Source organism: Moschus berezovskii, chromosome 3 (genome assembly GCF_049115385.1).
Source record: "Moschus berezovskii isolate FMDL1 chromosome 3, NW_MosBer_1.0, whole genome shotgun sequence".
NCBI lineage: Eukaryota > Metazoa > Chordata > Mammalia > Artiodactyla > Moschidae > Moschus > Moschus berezovskii.
The window spans coordinates 91,215,029-91,238,030 of record NC_142462.1 but is presented as its reverse complement, the minus strand read 5'-3'; the positions used below and the strand labels follow the sequence as shown (position 1 = coordinate 91,238,030).

The 23,002-nt window shown below is 41.2% G+C and overlaps 1 protein-coding gene across 2 annotated transcripts in view; it reads left to right on the top strand.

The window, feature by feature from the left end:
* Window positions 1-23,002, top strand: part of POU6F2 (POU class 6 homeobox 2) — a 507,841-nt gene that overhangs the window by 332,931 nt on the left and 151,908 nt on the right. The gene's annotated exons all lie outside the window — the stretch shown is intronic.

Sequence of the window (23,002 nt, the reverse complement as noted above, 5' to 3'; positions counted from 1 at the left end):
ACCCCAATGTTCATTGCAGTACTATTTAAAATAGTCAGGACATGGAAACAACCTAAATGTCCATCCACAGAGGAATGGATGAAGATGTGGCATATATACAATGGAATATTACCCAGGCATAAAAAGGAACAAATCTGTACCATTTACAGAGACATGGATGGACCTAGAAGCTGTTGCTTCTTGGCTAGGCTTGTGGGATTCCTTTCAAATGAAGGCTGAAGGCTTCACTTCCTCTCTATCAAGTATCTCCACAGAGCATGAGTACCTCCACATAGCGTTTGAGCCCACAGTGTTTGGTGGGGGTCCCTCACAGGAGATAACCTCCCATCTTATAGACAAAGAAACCCCACTGTTTTAGTGGTTTGCCTTGGTCATATAGAACATGTCAAAGTCTGGATTTTATTCCCAGATCCTGAATCAACAATTCTTCCTATTTTGTCACACCTATATTTGTTGGATTTTTCCTCCTGCAGTGTTTGTAACTCATCTGTGATACACCCCCTCACTTCAGATAGCCTATGTCCCTCTGAAATCTCTGATGCTATGACTGGTTATGTGTATGATGCATTGACTGACAATGAGACAGCATTTTTTCAAGACTGCCCCAGAAACTTAGGGTGTACAGCTACTATGTCCATTGTACTTGTGTATTAGTCACCCATGGTTCTTTGGGTGATAGATTTCTTACCTGCAAATTATCAAAAAGGCCTTTAAAATATGAGATTTGTTTCCACAGCCAGTAGCAAAGATTCAGGAATTCCAACTTAGGAATATAGGGAGAGTTACCAACTTGTTTTAAAAAATGCTATTTGGGCAGGGCTTGAATTACTATGCAGTGTTTCAAAAAATTTGGATGTCAAGTGTATCGATCTTAACATTTTGTAAAACTAACACTTCCCTGTTAAAGAACTAAAACTGTTCTTTAAATCATGTGAATTAGATTTTGAAAATATATATCTATCTTAATCAGCCACAGAGGAAAGAAATCTGAAATTATATGCATTTATTTTGCTCTGATGTTGGCTTCCCTGCAACTTTCATTCACTGGCCCTAACTCAGCTATTGACATCAGCATTTTCCAGAGAGTTTCCTGAGGATATGACTTGCATGGTATGTGAAGAAGTATTATTTTTTAAAGGGAGAAAAGAGTGTTGTGGTCAAAAAAGAATGAAAATCCTAACTTGAAAGATATCAAAAGAGCCTGCTTGCTCGGGGACTTCTCAGAGTCTTGAATAGACTAATGGATGCTGTGAATCTCTCTGAGCAGTTGGCACAAGGCAAGTCTGTGATCCCAGCATCACTTGCTTCCATAGAGCCTTTCTCAAGATTAATAGCCCAGCAAGCAGTGTTTGCAAATATTTATCCAAATAAACATAAAATAAATCTACCTTTCTGTCCACCTACAGCTCTCCAAATGTCTGAAGAAAATCATAAGGAAGACAAGCCATAAATCCAGGCTCAATATCTTAGCTCCCAAGTCCCAAGGTTTTATTTTGATCCCAAATTTCACTATCCTCCAGCTTCCTAACTGTGATTCTGATCTTGCCCTAAACTAGAGCTATACTACCCAAATATAATTTCTTTACTCAGGGGAACATCTTAACGTACATTAGGACAACACTCATGTTTCTCTTTTCTGCTCATCATTTCTCCCCCAAATCCCTTCCACCTTGGTACCTCCCTCTGGCGGCTCTGGTCAGGTCCCCTCATTCAAGCATCACCTGACACAGTCTATGCTTCTCCAGGCCATCTAACCCAGCACTGGGAACTAGACAACCAAGCCCACAAGGGCTGGTGTATCCTTGATTTAGACACCACTCCAACTGTTAAACCACCCACCACATGATCATTTTCTAGCCATGTCAAATAGTTGTGTTATAGTCAACTAAAACCCTTTGGTTGGTTCCTATACACTACTATAAAGCTAAGTTTTTCTGGTCTTACATTTGTAGATCTTTTTTTTAAAATGAAAAAAGCAGGACTTCATATTTTTTCTGTTGAGGCCCACTTTAATGTCGATCAAGGTCTTCCAGCATTTTGATTCGACTGTGGAAAATACTAGCTATCATTTTTCATTGGCAGTGTCTATCAGTGATCTGGTTTCTGGCTATGTGCAATTCTAGTATGACTGTTGATCATTCAATATCATTAAAATGGTCCTTCAGAGGAAAATGAAAATAGTCAATTTTTAACAGTTTTCTCCATAGTCTGAATTTATGGGTGAAAAGAGTTGTTACTGCTTCTGATAGCTGATTAGCACAAATACCCTAGACTCACAAGCAAGAAGCTAGGTCATTTACAATTAGAAATGCATTTCCATTATTGTTTGTAGTTTGGGACAATCTTCAGGGAGCTTATTATGTCACCTTTGGACATGTCATCCTCAGATTCTCCATCAGCAGTATGAGATTGTTCCTTATAAGGCATCTTTGCTCAATGACATGGGCTTTGGCCTTCGTAATGACCACCACAAAGTCCCAACAATACTTACAAAGAATAGCATTCATAATTACAAATGTAAATCCATTTCTTTTTACTAGAAATTATCAAGTAAAATAGCATCCAAAATTGGAAAAAATATAACATAAAGAAATGTATATATTTTTTACATAACATGTTAAGTTTATTTTAGATCTCTTCTTATATGTATGAATTTTCAGGGGTTTTTTTGATCCATTTCACAGTTTAGGTTGTCAGCTTCCTGTTTCATGTTGGTCTGTTTCCTCATGGGAGAACTGCCTAAATTGTTCTTCAAGACTAGTACCACCAGGGTTGCCCATCCCCCTCTAATTCCTTTCAGAATCCAGATTTCACTCCCAGGATTCCTGTGCGGCAGCCCACTCAGCTTCTACCTGGAGCATCTGCCTGGAGCCAGGTTCACAGTTTTAGGCTGCCTGGATAAGTCTCTCCACCAAGCCACTCCACCTATATTTTTTTCTCTGAGCTATTTGCTCTTATATTCCAGGTTCTAAACACAGCAGTGCTGTATTCCATTGAATCTACATCCTCAAGCTGAACCTGGCAAATAGCTTTGCAGGTGCCATTTTTTCCAGGACCAAACATACCACGCTACAAAATCAATATATGCTATATTAGAAGTTAATCATAATTTCTGGCAAATTGAAATTAGCCTAGAATTTCACTAAAGGTTTTTATTTATTGTTATTATGTTTTCTTCTCTAAGAAGGAGATTGTGTGTTGATCTTACACAGATCCATCCCTGTTCTCGCTTTCCAACCTCCTGAAATCTTTGGAAGGACTTTCTATAGGGACTGCAGATCTGTGAGCATGAAAAAGAAACAAAGTGAAATTCACCAGACCATATTAAGACTTTAGTCACACAATCCAGTTGCCAACCAATAGGAGTGGGCTGGACTAATGAAATTACAAATCTTGTAGAGACCATTAGATGATTGGTCCAAATAATGTCACTACCGTAAAGTAAATTCTAACCTAGATTTTATCAATTCACTTTGGTCTGGGTCTTTGTAACAATATTTAGAGGCAAAGAGGATGAAAAACAAAACACCAAAGGGTTACAAAATGAGAAACTCATCATCATTGCTCAACTTTAATTTGTTATCTAGTGATGGATATAAACTTGTGGCTCATGAATTACCTCTCTTTGCTAATGACACATAGCATTTGGCAAATCGATGCTTTAAAAATTCACAAATGAATCCCCATCTAACTAGTCATCATTTCCTTTCACTTTAGGAAAATTAAACATAAGCTAATTAAGTGAGTCTTTGGGAGGTGGAATCATTTGATAGTGTTAACCTACATTTGACCCACTATGGATGGTGTATGAGATTCCCAGCAAAATTGGTGTATTATGTTAGCTTTCTCATTATGTTGTTGTGACCAGCTGTAATTATAAGGAGAAAAAAATTTTCCCTTATAGTCGACACATCATTTTAGATGGCTTCCACATAATTACATTCCATTTTGTTTTTCTCTTTATGAGATGCAAAGATCTTGCCATCCTCCAATTACATTGGCTCACAAGCTTTTCACCTGCTAAGATTTAATTACATTTTCAAACACTGATACCACGTGTGTGTTTTCAAGTTATTCTCACTCCAGGGGCAATTTCCCCAGATGGCTGTGGGAGAAAATGGTCTTTAAAACAGTGCTTTCTCTGGAGCACTTGAGAAAGGACAGGAAGCAGGAGAACCTCAGAAGTTGAGGCCATGCTTGAAGCACAGTTTCATTAATACTGGATGGCAGAAAAGGAGCCAAGTCCCAGATAATGAGGAAGGAGTTGCAATTTTTTTAAAGCTATCTGGTGACAGGGAAAACAAAAATGACATTCAGCTGACGAATGAGCGGAGTTTGACCTAGCCTTTTGACCCTTGACAATCAATCTTACCTGCTACTTCATAAAGAATTATAGCTCTGCCACTCACATTTGACTCTGGATTTTTACTATTCCCTTTACCTTTTTTTTTTTTGAGTACATGGTCCAAGAAGATAAATGTTTATGTTGTCTATAGCAGAGAGGAGGAAATATGGGATACTTAGAAGGGGGAAAAAAACTGAGAAAGAGAGAAGGGAGCGACAACCGGACCAACAGTCATAAAATGGTTTACACATGCAATTCAGAATTGTCAGGGATGTTTTTTATGTGGCTGACCAAAATAGCAACTGGAAATAAAGGATGACCCCATCCACCCAGTCTAGATGTGAAACCCCGAAGACTGGGGGTGAGATCCAGGCCTGCCTCCCCTCAACTTCCCACCTACCCCCACCCCCAAAGGCATCAAATGAATTTTGATGAATCCATTCCCTGTCCACAGGCTCTGATTACAGTGTGTGCTGGGCAGGGTTTCAGTGCCATTATTATAGGAAAGAAAGGGCGGTGGGTCCAGGCTACAAGCTGTGTTCAGGATGTGTTAATAGCACCAGTGCAAGCACTAAACAGTGTGTGCTCTGTCCACCTTGCGTAAATCAGCAGGGCTGAGGACCATCTCACTGGGGAGGAAGAGGATTCACCTTAGGAATAAGAGATAAGGTCTTCTTTGGCATTGGAAGTGCTTTGTTTCTCTACGTAATTTGATGCAGTTTGTCCCGAGACTCTCAAACCCAGGCTCGTCAGCAAAAGCCAACTTTATGGAGCTTGCCAGGTGCATAAGTTGGCCGCAGGGACTTCTTGCCTTTATAGAGTCGAGATGCTTTTTCATAGCTGTGCTGGAGACTATCAGCACAACCACAGTCTCCTAGAAGCAGAATGCAATTTCTGACCATTTAATCCATCCTGGATCACTGGGAGCACAGAGCTGTTTTCTGCATCTGGCTTGAAATAAGAGAGCCAGGTTGGAGGGTGTGGGAAGATGGATGGAGACTTGCAGTAGTTGTCAAAAACAGAAACTAAACATTGGAGTGGGCGGTGTACAAATTGGCCCTTTTGGTAGCACATTTCCAAACCTGAGTCATAGGTTCCGACTACCTCGCATCTTACTGAAGAGAGAAAGGATCCTGGAAAATAAAAAGAAGCCCAATTATGACGTGAAAAGCCGCCAATCTGTCACTGACAACTTTCTCTGTAAATAGGCGTCACTCTTAGCCCTTAACCTCTTCCCAAACCTGTGCCTATGCCCACCTTTCTCTGGCCATGACCATGCCAGGTATATCCCGCAGCCCCATCTGGCTGGTCAACTGGTCTCCAAGGTGTGACCATCCCTCTCCTTGGCCTGGACTTCATTCCTTCCAGTATCACAAGGCTGACAAGCTGTTTATAAGAGGTTTCTGGGCTGTATGTTCATAAAGAATCCCCCCTCAAAACAGGGTGAGCTCGTTAATGGAGGAAGTGAGGTCAGTGCTCTGACAGTCCTAACAAGATGACAGAATTTATGAAGCGCTGAGGTAGAGAGATGGAGTTATCTGCAGTCTATTCATATAATAAGGCCACTGGGGGCCTGTCGTTGCTCCCCTTGAATTTGCCATCCTTTCTTCCTTCCTTTTCTGTGGGCTGGCTCTTCCTTGGCTTCCCTTTCTGATCCACATAAAATCATGATTACTTTGGATGATGTCATAGCCGGAGTAAATGGTCTCCCTTCCTCATAGGGATGGATGGGCAGCTCCCTGTGCTGTGTGTGAACCAGGGTGACAAGGGAGAATTGTATGGACCAAGACCTTGGGTCCACTTTTGTGTAAAATCTAAATGTGGAATCCAATCAACAGCATCTTACACCTAAGTTAAAATTTTTATCTGAAAAAACTTGTTGCAATTTTTTTAAAAAAAAAATTTTATTTGCGTGTAGTTGATTCACAATGTTGTATTAATTTCAGGTGTACAGCAAAGTGAATCTGACATATATCCACTCTCTTATAGATTATTTTCCCATATAGGCCATTACAGAGTACTGAGTAGAGTTCCCTGTGGTAAACAGTAGGTCCTTATTAGTTATCTATTTTATATAATAATGTATATATGTCAATCCCAGTCTTCCAATCTGTCCCTTCTCCCCTTAGTCCCTGATAACCATAAATTTGTTTTCTACATCTGTAACTCCATTTGTTTTGTAGATAAGTTCTGCAATTTCTTTTTAAAGTCCAGTATCCTTTTAAATCCAATGTATGGTAATATTCCTCTTATCATAACTCTGTGAGGTGGAGGTGAATTGTATTGTCCCTGGTATAGAATCATCATTGCCCAAATTATCAGGGAAGACTTGATGGAGATGTACAGCTTGGGATAAACAAGAATGGAGCTAAATATTTGAAAGGTAAAAGGGAAGAAGGAAAAAAGATAAGCCAACAATTTTTGGTATTCAAATGAGGAGAGAGTTTGCTAATAGAATCCATTAGTTGTAAAAACTAGTAACAGGCTAAGTCAATTATTAACCAGGAATTTTTGTGGGAATTTTTTCGAGAACATAAGAAAGTAGAAGAGTTAGTTGAGAGTTGTTAATTATAAGAACTCTAAAATTAATCACTTTCCCCTTTATTTTCCATAACTAAGCTTCAGTCTTAATTCTGGGCTTCCCTGGTGGCTCAGAGGTTAAAGCATCTGCCTCCAAGGCGGGAGACCAGGGTTCGATCCCTGGGTCGGGAAGATCCCCTGGAGAAGGAAACGGTAACCCACTCCAGTATTCTTGCCTGGAGAATCCCATGGACGGAGAAGCCTGGTAGGCTACAGTCCATGGGGTCGCAAAGAGTCGGACACGACTGAGCGACAGAACGGAATGGAACCCTATGAAGCTCCCTGGTGAGCGAGATTCCATGTCTCAGTCACTTAAATAAGTGACCATCCTCTCTCCTTCCCAAAACCACTCTGTACTTAACACTACATCTAGAGTGAAAAAGTAGTGAAAGTGTTAGTCACTCAGTCATGTCTGACTCTTTGTAACCCAATGGACTGTAGTCTGCCAGGCTCCTCTGTCCATGGAATTCTCCAGGCAAAAATACTAGAGTGGGTTGCCATTCCCTTCTCTAGGGGATCTTTCCAACCCAGGGATCACACCCAGTTTTCCTGCAGTGCAGGCAGATATTTTACCATCTGAGCCACCAGGGAAGCCTACCTAAAATAATCTTTTTAAGATGCAGTTCTGAGCACAGTGCACCCTTATAGGTCTGGGAATAACATCTCATCCCTAAACACAGCCCCAAGGCCTCCTTCTCCAGTTTCACCTTCAGCTATGCCCATTCCCTCCTGCTCAGAGTCTTTGCAGGTGCTGTCCCTCTACCAGGAAGTGCCTTCCTCCTCATCTTATTGACCCAGACTCAACCTCGGGGCAGCTTGCCTTCCTGCCTGCACCACTCCCAGAAGAAAATAAGGTGTCATTTTGCATTTGTATATGTGGTTACAGAGCTCATATGTGTTTTGTCCTCTTGAAGGTCTGTAACATAGCTCTGTGACAACAGGCTCTGTGCCTGGTTTGGTCCACTCTCATTTCCCCGTACCTGGCCAGTGTCTGGCAATTAATAGGCAAATTAATGAATGAGTAAGTTTTACTGCTCCATAAAGTTTCATTGAATCAATGTCACTGAAAAACAGCAGACTATTTTTATTTTCCACATGGTTTATTACAGAATATTGACTATACTTCCCTGTGCTAAATAGTAGGACCTTATTGCTTATCTATTTTATATATAATGGTTTGCATCTGCTAATCCCAAACTCTCTATCCATCCCTCCCTCACCCTCCTTCCCTTTGGCAGCCACAAATATATTCTCTGTGTCTGTGAGTCTGTTTTTGTTTCGTAGGGTAGTTTCATTGTGTCATATTTTAGATTCCACATATGAGTGATATCATGTAGTATTCGTCTTTATCTGTCTGACTTACTGCATTTAGTATGAACATCTCTAGATCCATCCATGTTGCAGCAAATGGCATTATTTCATTCGTTTTCATCGCTGAGTAACATTCCATTGAATATATGTACCACATCTTTATTTATTCATTGGTCAATGCACATTTAGGTTGCTTGTGTTTTGGCTAGTGTAAATAGTGCTGCTATGAATATTGGAGTTCATGTATCTTTTTGAGTGATAGTTTTCCCCAGATATATGCCCAGGATTGGGATACTGGATCATAAGGCAACTCAATTTTTAGTTTTTTGAGAAACCTCCATACTGCTTTCCATAGTGGCTGCACCAGTTTACATTACTACCAACAGTGTAGGAGGGTTCCCCTTTTTCTACACCCTCTCCAGCATTTACTACTTGTAGACTTTTTAACGATAACCATTCTGACCAGTATGAGGTGGTATCAAATGTATTAAATGCATTGGTTTGCATTTCTCTAATAATTAGAGGTGAGTATAATTTTATGAAAAGATACAAGAGTTTTTAACAGTGACATGCTCTGAAATTCTAAGGTATCACACTATGTAAAGCCTAGAGAGTTTTTAGCTCTAAAATAATTTTAAGGGCCTATATCTGTTTCTACCTGGGAGAGAAATAAACTACATTCAAGAAAAATTAAGGAGAATTAATGATTAAGGTAAAATCGCTGATGAAAATTCTCTTGAAATTATATTATTTAATATTTGTGCTGAATTATTTTAAAAATAAATTTCAAGTTAATCATGCTGTTATTATTAAAATTATTATTTGGCCACACCACATGGTATGTGGGATCTTTGTTGGTTCCCTGACTAGGAATCAAACCCACACGCCAAGCACTGAAAGCACAGAGTCTTAACCACTCAACTGCCAGAGAAGTCCCTGTTCTTAATTATTTTAATGGTTTTTACACACACACACACACATACTTTCACACTTTCCCTCACATACACACACATATACACACACATTCTTTCCTTGGAATGAATGAAACATGCCTGTAGGAAGTCTGAAAATTTGTACCGCGACACCATATCCATCACCAGTTTCCTGTTCTTTTCACCTTCACTGTAAGACAGAAGTCATTTACAACTCACATTTAACAAGTGATGACATGGGCCACAGTATTATACTAAAAGGAAAAGTTTATGAAGTATATAGTTCTGCCTCAGCTCAATCTTATATCTGTTCTTAGAACCAGAAAGTTGGGGGTCCAAAAGCTCATTGCTTTATATGATCACAACCTGAATTTGTTTGTGAAACTATTTTGATTACACATCATGGGAAATAGATGGAAAAACAGTGGAAACACTGTCAGACTTTGTTTTTTTGGGCTCCAAAATCACTGCAGATGCTGATTGCAGCCAGGAAATTAAAAGACGCTTGCTCCTTGGAAGGAAAGTTATGACCAACCTTGATAGTATATTAAAAAGCAGAGACATTACTTTGCCAACCAAGGTCCGTCTAGTCAAGGCTATGGTTTTTCCAGTGGTCATGTATGGATGTGAGAGTTGGACTGTGAAGAAGGCTGATCGCCGAAGAATCGATGCTTTTGAACTGTGGTGTTGGAGAAGACTCTTGAGAGTCCCTTATACTGCAAGGAGATCCAACCAGTCCATTCTAAAGGAGATCAATCCTGGATGTTCATTGGAGGGACTGATGCTAAAGCTGAAACTGCAATACTTTGGCCACCTCATGCGACGAATTGACTCTGATGCTGGGAAAGGTTGGGGGCGGGAGGAGAAGGGGACGACGGAGAATGAGATGGCTGGATGGCATCACCGACTCTGTGGACATGAGTTTGAGTGAACTCCGGGAGTTGGTGATGGACAGGGAGGCCTGGCGTGCTGTGAATCATGGGGTCGCGGAGAGTCGGACATGACTGAGCGACTGAACTGAACTCACCCCCTCTAAATTCTACTCTTAAAGAAAAGTAGGTGTCCTGGCACATATTGCTACAAAATAGCTGCAAGGCTGGAGCAGCCCTGTTTGTGATGTGTCAGTGGCAGTGTGGGCTGGCATCCAGAACAGTCAAATTAAACTACCCCTTACCTACTTTCTGTGCCTGGCCTGTCAGATACTTGCAGTTTTATTTTTCATCACTTACTTCACATATTTCTTTTCATCTTTTTTGAATAAACAGACAATCTTATCTGTCGACCCTTTTGGCTCCTGCTGTGTATTTCATCTATCTCATAAAGATCTGCTTGGGTTCACTTAGAGAGGGAGCCCAAATAATTAATAAACCCATTCCCTGAATGGTGCCCATAGCACTGGTACTTGTGAAAGACGCTGAAAGTAAACAAAACAAAACCAGCCTGAAGTGTGTCAATTTCACAGCAGGCCATGAAGAGCACCCTCCCAGCAGAAAACTCCTAGTAAATAGGTAATGAGGAGCTGGAATTGTTTTCAGACTGGGTCCAGGCTTCATTCATCACTGAATGTTGAAATCTAGAAATTGTGAGAATTACATACAGTGGATTTAAGGGGCATTTGCTTAAAACCTAAACCACGCTCAGAGGCTCCCCATCTCACTGACATTGCGCTGTTTCTGCATGTAGGTCCTCGTTCAATGCCAAAGGGCCTTTGCAGATGTCAAGGTCCCCCAGGCAGGACTCGGGAAAATTCACGGCTGGGAAAAGGTGGGGAGCAGGACTTGATTAACTTAGCATCAGGCATCTGCCCTAGGCAACTTCCTTCAGGCCATGCTTTTTGCTGCCAGCTACTGCACTTTTACTGGAGGGACTGATGCTAAAGCTGAAACTGCAATACTTTGGCCACCTCATGCGACGAGTTGACTCACTGGAAAAGACTCTGATGCTGGGAAAGGTTGGGAGCGGGTGGAGAAGGGGACGACAGAGAATGAGATGGCTGGATGGCATCACCGACTCTATGGACATGAGTTTGAGTGAACTCCGGGAGTTGGTGATGGACAGGGAGGCCTGGCATGCTGTGATTCATGGGGTCGCGGAGAGTCGGACACGACTGAGCGACTGAACTGAACTGAACTGCACTTTTATTCCCCAGCCAGCAGGCAAAGGTTCCATCCTAGCGCCCTCCCTGCCTCTCCTGGCAGTCCCAGAGCGGCCTCCCTGACTTCAGACTGAAGAGCCAAAGCCCTCGGACCCCTCCAAAAGCCAGTCAAACAGGGACAACCTGGAACATTCCCCCAAAACGGATGCTCTTCAGTCACTAACAAGACTCTCGAACCAAGCGTCGAGAAGAACATCCTTCACTAAAAGGTTGTTAGGGAAAAAATGAATAAATTTGATTTTGTAAAGTTTGACTTCTACTAGACTCAACTAAACGTTGTAACCAAGTAGCCCACATTTTTCCAACTTATTCACACAGACATATGAGTGACTTTGTTGACTAATTCTGCCTAAATCCAAATAATAATAATACTTTTTATACAGCTTCCTCCAAATCGACAAAGTTAAGTTTATCAGGGGTGTGGGGAGCAAAGAATCCTTTCATTTAATTTGCGCATGGTTAATATGTGCTAACTTTCGTTGTCAACACAGCTCCTTTTAAGCAGTTCAGTTCAGTTCAGTTCAGTCACTCAGTCGTGTCCGACTCTCTGCAACCCCATGAATCACAGCACACCAGGCCTCCCTGTCCATCACCAACTCCCGGAGTTCACTCAAACTCATGTCCATAGAGTCGGTGATGCCATCCAGCCATCTCACTCTCTATCGTCCCCTTCTCCTCCCGCCCCCAATCTTTCCCAGCATCAGAGTCTTTTCCAGTGAGTCAACTCATGGCATGAGGTGGCCAAAGTATTGCAGTTTCAGCTTTAGCATCAGTCCCTCCAATGAACACCCAGGATTGATCTCCTTTAGAATGGACTGGTTGGATCTCCTTGCAGTCCAAGGGATTCTCAAGAGTCTTCTCCAGCACCACAGTTCAAAAGCATCAATTCTTCTGCGATCAGCTTTCTTCACAGTCCAATTCTCACATCCATACATGACCACTGGAAAAACCATAGCCTTGACTAGACGGACCTTTGTTGGCAAAGTAATGTCTCTGCTTTTTAATATACTGTCAAGGTTGGTCATAACTTTCCTTCCAAGGAGTAAGCGTCTTTTAATTTCCTGGCTGCAATCAGCATCTGCAGTGATTTTGGAGCCCAAAAAATTAAAGTCTGACACTGTCTCCACTGTTTTTCCATCTATTTCCCATGAAGTGATAATCACCTATTTAATATGTTAGCTGTGAGTTTTGCATGAGGATAACATCAATTATTCCCACCGATAGTTTCCAAAACCACCCTCTCCCCTTTTGAAAATTACCACATTTTCTCAATTTCACACTCCACTCTCCTATGCAAATTCAAAAGTTATGAGGCAAGTTTTGTCAAAAACTTGAACTATTGAAACCTAAGAACTCACCAAAAGGGGTAGATCTACTCCTCCAGGAAGAAAAATCAAAATAGATGGGCCCAATACCAGAAATAGGGCTTTTAGGGGTGGCATTTATTTTCTCTTGTGGAATTTTTTTCCAAAGCCAAAATCTTGGATAAGACAGTCATTTGAAGATTAGTACAGGGGAAAGGAGAAACTCAGTTGTTCCAAGTTTGAAATGAGTGTTTAATCCACATCTTATCTTGATCATGCCTCTTTCCTGCACGTTCAGTTGGTCCCAATGAAATTCTAAGTTCCTTGAGGGCAGAATTATGTCTGTTCTTTCCTTAGGAGCCTCCACCATGACCAGTTCAGCCCAAGACTCACAGAATTTCAATACATACTCACTGTCTGAACTTGAAAGAAATAGTTAACAGCCAAGAAACTGGGGTAAAATCCAAACTATGTTTTTCATGACATGTGTGCCTGCATCTTTCCTTCCTTTGTAACTTGAGCATCCATCATAGAGATGGTTATAGGCAGAGCATAAAAAGCTTGCAGAACTGAACTCATAGTAGGTATTTAATGTTAGGTGAGTGATGCATGACTGTCTGTGATCAAGACCCGAGGGCTAATCTAGTGCAGTGGTTCTCAAACTTGAATGAGTAGGGCTTGTTAAAAACCGATTGCTGGGCTCCCCTGGGAGTTTTCTACCAAGTGATCTAGGATGTGGCCTGAGAATTTTCTTCTCTTATAAGTTCCTAAGTGATGCTAATGCTGCTAGATTGATGAGGGACCACACTGAGGGAACCATTGCTCTTGCCAATGTGCTTGCAAAGGCAGCAGATGTTATAAGAGTTACTGCCCTTTCTACTGACCCTGCTTTATGTTTTCATTCCTCTGCTTGGATATCTTATGTGGATTTGTATGAACACCTCACATTCTCAGGTTATAATGGCCCTTATCCTGTATTTTTTCATAATATTCTCATTCCTATGACTGTTGAGAGATGCAAAAGGAGTTGATCTTGTAGCCTGGATAGGGTGAGTGATACTCTGGAGGTATCAGGGACTGACTTCCTTTCCTTCAGGAAACATGGAAGCAAAACATGGGTACCAACTTTGTCCTATATAGTCAAGTCCCAGCAAGCTGTAGCCATCGGAATGACCACAAGTTCTCCATGTTTACAGAAAAGGAGAGGAGGGTGAGAGAACAAAATGCACATAAGTCCTAAGAAATAATCTCATCAGTTCCTCGTAGAGAAAAAAGTAGTTAAGAAATATAATTCATCAAAGACTTACATCAAACTTTATTATTTCTTACTAAGAATGTTACACTCAACACTGCCCCTCTTTTCTCTTCAATCCACTTCAAACTCTCCCAAATACAATATCCAGTTCTTTCATTAAACCAGTCCTTTCACTAAACCACTCCAGAATGCTAGAGTGGGTTGCCATGCCCTCCTCCAGGGGATCTTCCTGACCTAGGGATCAAACCTACATCTCTTATGTCTCCTGCATTGGCAGGCAGCTTCTTTACCACTAGCGCCACCAGGGAAGCCCACTCAAATTAGGGAGTGACCCCTAGTGAATCAGACAGTAAAGAATCTGCCTGCAGTGCAGGGGACCTGGATTCCATCCCTGGGTCGAGAAGATCCCCTGTAGAAGGGCATGGCAACCCATTGCAGTATTCTTGCCTGGAGAATCCCACTGACAGAGGAGCCTGGTGGTCTACAGTCCATGGGGTTGCAAAAAGTCGGACATGACTGAGCAACTAACACGTGTGCACGTGTGCACGCGCGCACGCACACACACACACCCCAACGTGAGCCTTGGGCTGAAATCCCTCATTGATTACTATGACTGCCAATTCAGGTCAGTCACTCAGTCATGTCTGACTCTTTACAACCCCATGTACTGCAGCACACCAGGCTTCCCTGTCCATCACCAACTCCCAGAGCATACTCAAACTCTTGTCCATCAAGTCAGTGATGCCATCCAATCATCTCATCCTCTGTCATCCCTTATTCCTCCTGCCTTCAACCTTTCCCAGCATCAGGGTCTTTTCCAAAGAGTCAGTTATTCATACCAGGTGGCCAAAGTATTGGAGTTTTGGCTTCAGCATCAGTCCTTCCGATGAATATTCAGGACTGATTTCCTTAGGGATTGACTGGTTTGCTCTCCTTGCAGACCAAAGGACTCTTAAAAGAGTCTTCTCCAACACCACAGTTCAAAAGCATCAATTCTTTGGTGCTCAGCTTTCTTTATAGTCCAACCCTCACATCCGTACCTGACTACTAAAAGAAAACCATAGCTTTAACTAGATGGACCTTTGTCGGCAAAGTAATGTCTCTCTCTGCTTTTTAATATGCTATCTAGGTTAGTCATAGCTTCTCTTCCAAGGAGCAAGCATCTTTTAATTTCATAGCTGCAGTCACAATCTGCAGTGATTTTGGAGCCCCAGAAAATAAATTCTGTCACTGTTTCCATTGTTCCCCATCTGTTTGCCATGAAGTGATGGGACCAGATGCCGTGATCTTTGTTTTTTGAAGGTTGAGTTTTAAGCCAGCTTTTTCACTCTCCTCTTTCACTTTCACCAAGAGGCTCTTTTGTTCCTCTTCACTTTCTGCCATAAGGGTGGGGTCATCTGCATATCTGAGGTTATTGATATTTCTCCCAGCAAGCTTGATGAAGCTTGTACTTCAGCCAGCCTGGCATTTTGCATGATGTACTCTGCATATTAAGTTAAATAAGCAGGGTGACAATATACAGCCTTGACATACTCCTTTCCCAACTTGGAACCAGTTTGTTGTTCCATGTCCAGTTCTTACTGTTGTTTCCTGACCTGCATACAGATTTCTCAGGAGGCAGGTCAGGTGGTCTGGTGTTCCCAACTCTTTCAGAATTTTCCAGTTTGTTGTAATCTACACAGTCAAAGGCTTCAGCGTAACCAGTAAAGCAGAAGTAGGTGTTTTTATGGAACTCTCTTGCTTTTTCACACTATGAATGCCAGAATGTGATAATAAATTCTAGAAAGTAGAATCATATAGACTATCATTTAATTGAAAGTCTCTCCCTGGTGGCTCAGCTGGTAAAGAATCCACCTGCAATGCAGGAGACCTGGGTTCAATCCCTGAGCTGGGAAGATACCCCAGAGAAAGGAATGGCTACTCACTCCAGCATTCTTGTATTCTGGCCTGGAAAATTCCATGGATAGTCGGTGGGGTTGCAAAGAGTTGGACAAGCATGTTTGATTCCAAAAGTCAGTATGAGTCTTAAAAGCCAAAATAATAATAATTATCATTCTTGAACATTTAGTGCTGAGATAAGCTCTTTAGATATTTTATTTCATCTTCACAGTAATTTTATTAAGATGTTATTCTTCCCCTTTCCTCTTGAAAAATCTAATGCTTAAAGAAAGCAAGTAACTTGCCCAAAGGCATACAATTACTAATAATAACATCACTGATCTTGCACTTCTTACTCTGTAATCAATGACGAATGCCTATCCAGTTGTTTTCTAAAATGGTTTCAACTAAAAACGGATTCAACTTAAGTACCTTCCCCATCACTCTTAGAAGTAACAAAAATCAGAACAGAACTCTGATTTTATTATGGGTTTATTAACACGGGACCAGTATAAACAGACTGGTCATAAGTGTTCACGCTGTAATCAAGATGTTTATACAGATGTGCGGGAAGCATTTGTGGTTTTTATTAGGAGTTAAAGTCCTTGAGGTAGAAATTTTGAGAAGGTTTTCAGTCATCATCCTTACATGCGAGGACTCTTGTAGAGATTTTTCCCTGCTGTGCAATTCCGGTGAGAATATACAAGTGCAACCTGAAGGGGAAAGGCTGGCTTAATTTGGCAATATTACACATCTCAGAAAATGTAAGATGGTAAACAGGGACTTGCTAATGTTCTTCAACATGCAAAGAATATCCTGAAGCATGCTACCTTGAATTGTCAAGTACATGATTCACACTGAATATTTGTAAAAGAAAAGAAATGAGCTAAATTTACTCCCAGAAAGCTTCGATGGATAGTTTTCATTGTTAGAATGAAATAGTAAATTCTTTAACCACCTCGGAGGATGGCTCAATTTCCTTTCCTTTAAGAATAAACCTCATTCGCAGGTTTGATCTCTGGGTAAGGAATATCCCCTGGAGGAGGGCATAGCAACCCACTCCAGTATTCTTACCTGGGAAATCCCATGGACAGAGAAGCCTCACGAGTCCATGGGGTCATGGGGTTGAAAAAGAGTTGGATAACTTAGTGACTAAAAAACAACAATAAAAGAGTTAATATTCTTCCCAACGTTTCTAATTATTATCAAATTGAAAATCCAGCATCAGAGAGAATGAAATCATGAAGGTTTTTGTTTTTCTAAGGTTCTCTTTTTCCTTTTTTGTGGTTCATTTTTAAATGTGACAGATGTGACTTTTTAAATTGTTTTTATTTTTTAATTAAAAAAAAAGAATAACCCTCATTTTCTGTAATTATTAATACTTAACTGTAGGGAGAAACATTACATTTGCAAATTTAGTCCATGAAATCCTAGATACATGAACAATATTGAAAATTTCTGGGCTTCTAACAGATGGAAACCAAGTTCACAAATCAAGAGAGCTCAATCCATTAAATCAACCAGAACTGCCAGCTTGTCAGTGGTCAATAAATTAGCATTGTTGAAAATATAGTCACACTTGTTTATAAAGCAGTTGTTATTTGAGACTAAGACTTTGACCTGCAAACAGAAGCAGTGGCTTAAACCCACTAAGGAAATCATACCTGTCATCTGTTGCGTATCTACCAGACACTGCTGCTGTATGTTTTTGCTTGCACATCCTTGTGGGTGGGTATTATCAAACTAGCATTATAGATGAGGAAACTGAGGTTCAGGGAGGTTAAGTAACATCATCAGGGTCAGTTAGTAAGTATTAGAGACCTAAACCCAGGGCTTCAAAATCCATGTTCCCCTTATATCACTACAGAGGTACCAGTTGACACTCTTCTGTATGATTCCATTTTCTAAAATGTATAATAATACATTAATTCCAGACATTGTAATACTGGAATTCATTGTAATCATTGTTTTGGGGTTTTCCGTTCCAGCATTACCTTTGGGATTACTACCTAATCTGAATATTTAACCAAATTCAGAAAAACAGGTCAAGAATTTAAATTTTTCTGCAGAACCAAAAGCTGTGGATTTCCTTTCCAAACAGAAAGGCATGCTATTTGGGTATATTCTCGACATGAGTGAAAGATTGTTTTTTATGTTATTTCTTATATCAGGGACTTCTGTCAAAATAGGAGTTGATGGTTTTTATTTTCTGTACCAGAGGGATCTATTTATTGGGTGTTTCCATCAGAGTTGGGATTTAGATTGCCCCTTGACTTCTTTGCTCCTATTTTTCATCAACTTTGACATTAGAAACTTTCAGTTCTGATTTGGGTTCAGGATTTTGGAAGATCAGTCAGGGGAGGTTCAGAAGGAGTCCGGAGAAGGCAATGACACCCCACTCCAGTACTCTTGCCTGGAAAATCCCATGGACGAAGGAGCCTGGTAGGCAGCAGTCCATGGGGTCGCTACAAGTCGAACACGACTGAACGACTTCACTTTCACTTTTCACTTTCATGCATTGGAGGAGGAAATGGCAACCCACTCCAGTATTCTTGCCTGGAGAATCCCAGGGATGGGGAATCTGGTGGGCTGCCGTCTATGGGGTCACCCAGAGTCAGACACAACTGAAGCAACTTAGCAGCAACAGCAGCAGCAGGAGTCAGTCATGAAGGAGAAGTTTGAGGTCACCGGATTGTTCAGATGTTCAAGAGACCTACTAAATAATGGCTCAAATGGTGGTGATTTTCTACAAAGCTCTCAGAAGACTATTTCTGCAGTTATTGTTACATATTTAAAATAATGGATAGGTAGCCATGTCTTTAAAAAGCAAATATCTTTTTATTAGGTCAGTATTTAACAAATTAGAATCTCTCTTCAAGGGCAAGTCTCAGGTTGTAGAGCCTAAAGCTCTCTTTAAGAAATAGTATATAAAATTAAGAATATAAAATTATATATTATAGTTAATATTTTTAGAATGGGGAAAGAAGTCACAATGTATTACAAATACAAAATTTGGGAAAAAACCATAAATATCACAAATTTCCAAATATCATACTAATATCTCCTACATTCTTTGGTTAATATTTTTTATTGCTTCTTCTCATAGCACTTTTGTAAGGTCAATTTCTATAATTATTGAGTGATGTTTCAGTGTTTCCTCTGTCATGGATAATCTTTTTTTGAAGTGATACTTTAGAAAAGTTTCATAGAGCTTCATTTGTTACTGGTAAAATTTTAGGATTATAGTTGAATTTGAGAAAAACATTTACTGAGTTAGTTTTATTATCAGAGATTTAGAAGAATTTTTCACAAACTAGCTTCTAGTTTGTACATTATAATTGTTGCCTCTGCCATCCACATACCTCCAAGTGCTGGGTGCCATTGAACAACTTCCTATGTCCATGTATATCCATCTTATAAAGATAGGTGGTAAGGATGTTGCTTCAAACTTCTTCCTATGTCAAGATATCTAGCAACAATGTAACTATTCACAGTAGTAATTTAAGACCACATAAAAAATGCTGAAGCTGAAACTGCAATACTTTGGCCACCTCATGCGGTGAGTTGACTCACTGGAAAAGACTCTGATGCTGGGAAAGGTTGGGGGCGGGAGGAGAAGGGGACGACAGAGAATGAGATGGCTGGATGGCATCACCGACTCTGTGGACATGAGTTTGAGTGTACTCCGGGAGTTGGTGATGGACAGGGAGGCCTGGCGTGCTGTGATTCATGGGGTCACGGAGAGTCGGACACAACTGAGCGACTGAACTGAACTGAAATGAACTGAAAGACAGCCAGTCCATTCTAAAGGAGATCAATCCTGGGTGTTCATTGGAAGGACTGATGCTAAAGCTGAAACTCCAATACTTTGGCCACCTCATGCGACGAGTTGACTCACTGGAAAAGACTCTGATGCTGGGAAAGGTTGGGGGCGGGAGGAGAAGGGGACGACAGAGAATGAGATGGCTGGATGGCATCACCGACTCGATGGACATGAGTTTGAGTGAACTCCGGGAGTTGGTGATGGACAGGGAGGCCTGGTGTGCTGTGATTCATGGGGTCGCGGAGAGTCAGACACGACTGAGTGACTGAACTGAACTGAACTGAAAGACATCCCACTAAACCAATACTAAATACAGTCCCAACTCAACTTCCCTACAAATGCCCACAACCACTCCAAATACCACCTGACCGAGGGAAGGTGATGGGGGAGGGATGGGTATCAAAATGGAAAATTTCAGCAGACAAGCTAGCTGCAGTTAAAGTATCTCAGTAAAGCATGTCATTGGGTGAACACAGTGTTGGGCTCCCCGCAGGGGTTTTGAAGAGGCTGTACCATTGAGGCACTTGTGTGTCTATTAATCCCAAACTTCTAATTTTTCCCTTCCCCCACACTTCCTCTTTGGTAACCAAAGTCTGTCTTCCATGTCTATGAGTCTATTTCTGTTTTATAAATAAGCTCATTTGTGTCATTTTTCTAGACTCTGTGTCAGTGATATCACATGGTGTTTGTCTGACTTACTTCACCTAGTATGAGCATCTCAAGGTCCATCCATGTTGCTGCAAATTTTCAGCCCTAGGTATTGATAGCTGTCTTGGAAGCTGTCTCACAGCTTCTCCCTTCAGGTTCTGTGGCTCAAACACTCACCTATACGCATGCTACCTTTGTGAGGTCTCTCAAAGGGAACCTTGCTGCTTGCAGGCAGCCATGAAAAGACCCCTTCCCTGTCACCCGCATCCTGTTTGTTTTTTCCCTGTGTAGATAAAAATAAAGCTCTCCTGGATATAGACAGGGCTTCCCAGGTGGCTCAGTCAGTAAAGAATCTCCGTGCAGTATAGGAGCCCTGGGTTTGATCTCTGGGTCAGGGAAGACCCTCTGGAGAAGGAAATGGTATAGATAAGAACAAAGAAGGGGAGAGACACAAAACAGAGAATTGAAACAGACTCAACTACCATTTCTGGAAAATCAGGACTTGGAGGGGATTCCCAGGAGTTTCCTCTCAGGAGGGAGGTAGCCAGGACCCTCTGTGAGTGAGAATATGGTGTCCATGCTAGGGAGGAATGGTGGATGAACAATCCTTGCTGTCTATCATCTCCATCCCCCACTCTATCTCTCTAGTCTCTGAATAACGGGGGAGGCAGGGTGGGGTGAGATGGAAAGTTCTTGGAAGAAATGAGAGAATGGAGATGCTGAGGGAAACCCCCAGTAGTGGCCATGGCCACTGGCTAAACACCAATCTCCACGGATATCCATAAAGAACACAGGTAAGAAGGAGATTACCTCACTATAGATAGTGTTTTGTAAAAAAACTTTTTTTCTCAGGTTCACAAACTGAAGGACATTTAAAGAAAACCGAAGGGCTAGTGTAATGTCAAGGTTAACATTTTAATTGCATAAAACACCGAGAAAGCCTACGCTTGTCATTTTTACAAGGTTACCTTTCCTGTACAATGGAGGCTTTTATCCAACAACTATATACAAGTTAGTGACATGACACAGAATGTGACTTACATAAACGGGAGAGCTCACACTCTCTTTTTGCCCATAGCTCCTCCAAAAGGCACCATCAAGTAGCTAAATAGTGGCCTTTAAAACCTTTCCCCACAGATAAGAAATGCACACATATGTGTCATTTTGTAGTTTTGAATGCTCAGGGCTTAATTCTCCTGCAGTATGTCTGCCCCTTCCCCATGCCCAGAGCCCCAAGGACTTCAAAGAGGGGTTTGCAAGTGGAATAACAGATAAGCGCTGGAGAATTTAGCTCTTTTGGATGATGTGATCGCATAACAAAAGACTGCTGTAACCCCTTGAGAAGGTAACTTTAAGGTTACCATTGGAGCCTTAACTCTGAATTCCCTGAATCTAGGGCAATGCAGAGTATATAGCCCCACAGCGTAATACTTCACAGTGTTTTACAATGAGCAGAAGAAGAAAAAGAAAAAAATCTTGTAAAAAACGGGAAGCCTTTCAGATCTATGCATAGAATCTTTTTTTTTTTTTTAAACATAAGTTCCAAGATTGAAAAGTAGCTTGAGGTAAGTTTCAACACATTACACATGCTTAGGAAAATAACAGCTTTGTATATGAATACATGGTATGCAAGGAATGTGTCCTTATTGGTCGATACTCAAATGTCTAATTATATTTTCATCTCATAGGGCTTCCCAGGTGGCGCTAGTGGTGAAGAACCCACCTGCCAATGCAGGAGATATAAGAGATGTGGGTTCAATCCCTGGGTCAAGAAGATCCCCCAGAGAAGGAAACAGCACCCTACTCCAGTATTCTTGCCTGGAGAATCCCATGGACAGTGGAGCCTTGCAAGCTACAGTCCACAGGGTCCCAAAGAGCTAGACACAACTGAAGTAACTTAGCATGCATGAGACTCAGGAACAAAAAGGCAGTTGTCATCCATAAGCACAAACTTATTCTTAAAAGACCCTCATTCCCACAATCAGTCTTGAGATAGAAATCCAAATCCTCAAGCACAGATGAAAAATATTATCAGTGCCTTACATCTCAAAATGAAGATGCAATCCCATTAAAACAGGACTGATTCTTTTTAAAATTAAGAGAACACCACCGTTCAGTTTATACATGGTGATGCTGAATGGTAATATCCAATAACTTATGTTCAGCACACTAGTTTTGTTCTCCCAGCCAGGAGGAAGGCAGGTTTGTGATCACCCAGAGCTAGAAACATGGAACTGGCTGAAAGAAAGCCAAAACAGCAAACACAAGAGGGCCCTGACAGAAGTTCCCTGCCCCAACGCAGGCAGGGGCCTTTTTGACAGGGTCCTGTTTCGTTACATCACTATCTAACATACTCTATCTACTTTGTTCTTATTTCTTGTTTCCTTTCTTATCTGTTTCCCCCTACTAGCATATAAATTTCCCTAAGGACACAGATTATCTGTTTTGCCTATTTCTGTATCCCCAGAAAGTGCCTGGGACATAGAGGCATTCAGATATTCATTAAATGAATGAATAGATTCCTTGATGTACAAATCCATCTCTTCCCATCCATTCCCTCCAAATGTTGGATTCAGAGTGAACCCAGAAGGTGATGAACAGGTTTTTTGTCAGGATAATCTAATAACTACTTGTGTGCATGTGTGCTAAGTCGCTTCAGTCGTGTTCAACTCTTTTCAACCCCATGGACTGTAGCCCACCAGGCTCCTCTGTCCATGGGATTCTCCAGGCAAGAATACTGGAGTGGGTTTCCATGCCCTCCTCCAGTGGAT